The 5,512-nt window shown below is 43.8% G+C and overlaps 1 pseudogene across 1 annotated transcript; it reads left to right on the top strand.

The window, feature by feature from the left end:
• Positions 1-342: 342 nt before the first annotated feature.
• On the top strand, positions 343-863 carry LOC112619013 (annotated as a pseudogene). The gene has a single exon (XR_003118157.1). The product of XR_003118157.1 is annotated as a 40S ribosomal protein S12 pseudogene (transcript).
• Positions 864-5,512: the final 4,649 nt, after the last annotated feature.

The raw sequence follows: 5,512 nt of genomic DNA, 5'->3' as shown, positions 1-5,512 counted from the left end.
CTCCGGAGGCTGAGGCAGGAGAATGGCGTAAACCCGGGAGGTGGAGCTTGCAGTGAGCTGAGATCAAGCCACTGCACTCCAGCCTGGGCGACAGAGCAAGACTCCGTTTCAAAAAAAAAAAAACGCAATACAGGGTCCAGAAATAGATCCATCTACACAGTCAATTGAAATTGGATAAATATGCCAAAATTACTCAATGGAGAAAGGATAGTCTTTTCAACAATTGAATATCCATGTGCAAAAATATGAAGCTTAACCTTTGCCCTCATAACACATACAAAGGTTAACTCAGAGTGAACGACAGACTTAAATGTCAGAGCTAAACCTACAAAACTTGCTCTTTCCCTGCCGCCGCGGAGTCGCGCGGAGGCGGAGGCTTGGGTGCGTTCGAGATTCCGCTTCACCCGTAACCCACCGCCATGGCCGAGGAAGGCATTGCTGCTGGAGGTGTAATGGACGTTAATACTGCTTTACAAGAAGTGCTGAAGACCGCCCTCATCCACGATGGCCTATCACGTGGAATTCGCGAAGCTGCCAAAGCCTTAGACAAGCGCCAAGCCCATCTTTGTGTGCTTGCATCCAACTGTGATAAGCCTATGTATGTCAAGTTGGTGGAGGCCCTTTGTGCTGAACACCAGATCAACCTAATTAAAGTTGATGACAACAAGAAACTAGAAGAATGGGTAGGCCTCTGTAAAATTGACAGAGAGGGGAAACCCCGTAAAGTGGTTGGTTGCAGTTGTGTAGTAGTTAAGGAATATGGAAAGGAGTCTCAGGCCAAGGATGTTGTCGAAGAGTACTTCAAATGCAAGAAATGAACAAATAAATCTTTGGCTCACAAAAAAAAAAAAAAAAAAAAAAAACCTACAAAAATTCTACAAGTAAACATAAACAGAAATATTCATGGCCTTCTTAGGGAAAAACTTCTAAGACCTTTGGAAAAGCATGAATCACAGAAGAAAAAACTGATAAACTGAACTTCTGCAAAATTAAAAAATTCCGCTCTCCAAATTACATAATTTTAAAAATGAAAAGGCAAGCCACAGACTGGGAGGAAATATTTGCGAAACATATATAAAGGACTTACATCTAGAATATGTTTTTATTTATTTTTTTTTTGAGACGAAGTCTCGCTCTGTTGCCCAGGCTGGAGTGCAGTGGCGCGATCTCGCTCACTGCAACCTCCGCCTCCCGGGTTCACGCCATTCTCCTGCCTCAGCCTCCCAAAGAGCTGGGACTACAGGCGCCTGCCATCATGCCTGGCTAATTTTTTTGTATTTTTAATAGAGACGGGGTTTCACCGTGTTAGCCAGAATGGTCTCAATCTCCTGACCTCGTGAGCCACCCGCCTCGGCCTCCCAAAGTGCTGGGATTACAGGCGTAAGCCACCGTGCCTGGCCTAGAATATGTTTTTAAAGACACACACACATATACAAATCCATACAAATACTAACAATTTGGCTCAAAAAAAAAGGACAAAAGATTTGAAGAGACACTTGACTGAAGAAGGTATTTATCAATGCAAATAAACATATGGAAAGATGCTCCATATCATTAAACATCAAGGAAATGCAAATTTACACCAAAATAAGATGCCACTAGAATAGCTAAACTTAAAAAGACTTACAATATCAAGTGTTGGCAAGGATGTGGAGCAACTGGAGTTCATACGCTGCTGCCAAGTAGTATAGCCACTTTGGAAAACTGTTTGGGAGTTTCTTATATAATTAGATATATACTTACCATATGATCCAGCAATCTCACTCCTGGATTTATCAAAAAGCAATAAAAACATATGTCCACTGAAACACTTGTACTCAATGGTTCATAGAAGCTTTATTCATAATAGGTACAAATTTATGTGTGTTTATATACGAATATGTTTATTATCTAGTAAATGAACAAATAGTGGTATAATTATACAACAAAATACTTCTCAGCCATGAAAAGGAATGGACTACTGATATACTCAACAGAAGGAATGGACTACTGAGACACTCAACAGCACAGATGAATCTCAAAAGCATTACACTAAAGAAGCCCAACACAGAAGGGTCCATGCTGTATATATGATATCATTTTTGTGAAATTCTAGAAGAGCTAAAATAGTGTTGAAAGCAGATCAAAGGCCAGATGTGGTGGCTCACACCTGTAATCCCAGCACACTGGGAGGCCAAAACAGGCAGATCTCTTGAGCCCAGAAGTTCAAGACTAGCCTGGGCAACATGCCAAAACCTTGTCTCTACTAAAAATACAACAACAAAAAAAGCAAAAACAAAACAAAAAACAAAAAACCAGGTGGGTGTGGTCACACATATCTGTAGTCCCAGCTACTCAGGAGGCTGAGTTGGGAGGATCACCTGAGCCCAGGGAGATAAGGCTGCAGTGAGCCGTGATGACACCACTGCACTCCCGCCTGGGTGACAGTGAGACCCTGTCTCTCAAACAAAAAAAGAAAGAAAGAAAAGCAAAGCAGATCAATGGCTGCCAAAAGCTGGCCGTTGGGAAGGGGACTGAATACGACAGAACATGAGGGAGCTTTGTGGGTGATGGAAATGATCCATATTTTGATTCTGGTGGTGTTTGTATGACTCCACGTGTTTATTAAAACTCATTGAATTCATACTTAAAATGAGTGAAACTTATTGTATGTAAATTGTACTTCAATAAGTTAATAAAAAACAAGAAGCTGGTTGGGGAGACCTTGCTCAAAGGATACAAAATTTCAGTTAGGAGAAATAAGTTCAAGAGATCCACTGTACAACATGGTGACCATAGTCAATAACAATGTATTATATTCTTGCAAATTTGCCAGGTGAGGTGGCTCACACCTCTAATCCCAACACTTTGGGAGGCTGAGGCAGGAGGAACACTTGAGCCTAGGACTTCAAGACCAGCCTGGGCAATATAGGGAGATCTCACCTCTACAGATAACTTAAAAATTAGCCTGTTGTGGTGTTGTGAGCCTGTAGTCCCAGCTACTCTGGAAACTGAGGCAAGAGGATTGCCTGAGCCCAGGAGGTTAAGGCTGAAAAGCCATGATCATGCCACTGCACTCCAGCCTGGCAACCGAGCAAGATTCTGTCTCAAAAAAAAAAAAAAAGCCCAGGTGTGATGGCTCACGCCTGCAGTGCCAGCACTTTGGGAGGCTGAGATGGGCAGATCACCTGAGCTCAGGAGTACGAGACCACCCTGGGCAACCTGATGAAACCCATCTCTACTAAAATACAAAAAAATAGCCAGGTGTGGTGGCACACGCCTGTAGTCCCAGCTACTTGGGAGGCAGACACGAGAATTGCTTGAGCCCAGGAGGCAGAGATGACAGTGAGCTGAGATTGCGCTACTGCACTCCAGCTTGTCTCGAATAAATAAATAAATAGAAAAAGAAAATTGCTAAGAGTAGATTTTAAGGGTTCTCACCACAAAACAATGCTAAGTATGTAACGTAATACATATGTTAATTAGCTTGACTTACCATTCCACAATGTACACATATTTCAAAACATCATGTTGTAGACAGTAAATATATACAATTTTTGTCAATTTAAAAAACAGAAAAGTTTAAAAAACAATGTCCGGCCGGGCGCGGTGGCTCAAGCCTGTGATCCCAGCACTTTGGGAGGCCGAGACGGGTGGATCACCAGGTCAGGAGTTTGAGACCAGCCTGGCTAACACGGTGAAACCCCGTCTCTACTAAAAAATACAAAAAGCTAGCCGGGCGAGGTGGCGGGCGCCTGTAGTCCCCGCTACTTGGGAGGCTGAGGCAGGAGAATGGCGTGAACCCGGGAGGCGGAGCTTGCAGTGAGCTGAGATCCGGCCACTGCACTCCAGCCTGGGCGACAGAGCGAGACTCCGTCTCAAAAAAAAAAAAAAACAATGTCCTCAGCCATCTTACAAAACTGGATATGAATGATGATATCCTGCATAATGAAGTGCCTTTCATAGCAATGACAATGTTTCAGTGAACCTCAGGCTACCACTGGAAAGATTAGTCAAGGAGACCTTACATTAACTGATTTAAAACCTTAGGTTTCAAGTCATCACTAATAATGATAGCTTTTCAAAAAAAAAAAAAAAACTCAAATACTACAAATAAAAAATAATGTAAACATTGAAGATAGACTTTTTCACACATAAAATTGTTCTTTGAAATGAATTCATAAATTACTTGTTATGTCGGGAGGGAGCCTGTGTGTTGGAAAAGAGAGGCTATAGAAATTGTCACTTGAGTTAAAGAAAAGTATATTGTGTGTCTAAAATACCGTGGTCACTGCGCAGACCCTTCCACCACAGAGGAAGAAAGAAAAGGGCAAATCACAATTAAAAGTCAATGTGACATGAACAGTGATAAAAAAGCATACAGGGGCCAAGTGAGGTGGCTCATGCCTGTAATTGCGACACTTTGAAAGGCCCAGGCAGTAGGATCTCTTGAAGCCAGGAGTTTGAGACCAGCCTGGGCAATATAATGAGACCCTATCTCTACACACAAAAATAATAAAATTAGCCAGGCATTGTGGTGTATGCCCGTGGTCCTAGCTACTTGGGAGGCTGAGGTGGGAGGACTGTTTAAGCCCAAGAGTTTGAGGCTGCAGTGAGCTATGACCGTGCCACTGCCTGTACACCAGCCTAGGCAAAACAGCAAGACCCTGTCTCTAAGAAAAAATAGTTTCTGAAAAAGCTGTAGAGGGTATTGTAATACTGAAAACAAGATGAAGAGTTCTGCAGATAATAGAGATGGAGTCATCATCAGGGAAGCCTTTAGAGGGGAGATGAAACCTGATCAAGGGAGGCAAACATTCCCAAAGAACCCAGAGGGGTCTGTGCTGAGTGGGAGGGATAAGAAGGGACATTGGCTTAGCATAACTTGTCATTCTGTTTGAAATAACCTGGGAAATTAATTTCAAGAACATACACCTGCTTCCATCTTTGGACTTCTCAGCAAGACCCTTCTTCTGTAATTCAATATTCCTCTAAAAAAGTACCTTCCCAGATGGGTGCGGTGGCTCACGCCTGTAATCCCAGCACTTTGGGAGGCCGAAGCAGGTGGGTCACTTGACATCAGGAGTTTGAGACCAACCCGGCCAACATGGTGAAATCCCGCCTCTACTAAAAAATACAAAAATTAGCCAGGCATGGTGGTGGGCACCTATAATCCCAGCTACTTGGAAGGCTGAGGCTGGAGGATCACTTGAACCCAGGAGGCGGAGGTTGCAGTGAGCTGAGACCACACCACTGCACTCCAGCCTGAGCAACAACAGCAAAACTCCATCTAAAAATTAATAATAAGGCCGGGCGCGGTGGCTCAAGCCTGTAATCCCAGCACTTTGGGAGGCCGAGACGGGCGGATCACGAGGTCAGGAGATCGAGACCATCCTGGCTAACACAGTGAAACCCCGTCTCTACTAAAAATACAAAAAAAAACTTAGCCGGGCGAGGTGGCGGGCGCCTGTAGTCCCAGCTACTCGGGAGGCTGAGGCAGGAGAATGGCGTAAACCCGGGAGGTGGAGCTTGC

Source organism: Theropithecus gelada, chromosome 1 (assembly GCF_003255815.1).
Source record: "Theropithecus gelada isolate Dixy chromosome 1, Tgel_1.0, whole genome shotgun sequence".
In the NCBI taxonomy this organism is placed as follows: Eukaryota; Metazoa; Chordata; class Mammalia; order Primates; family Cercopithecidae; genus Theropithecus; species Theropithecus gelada.
This window is presented reverse-complemented; position numbering and strand designations above follow the sequence as displayed.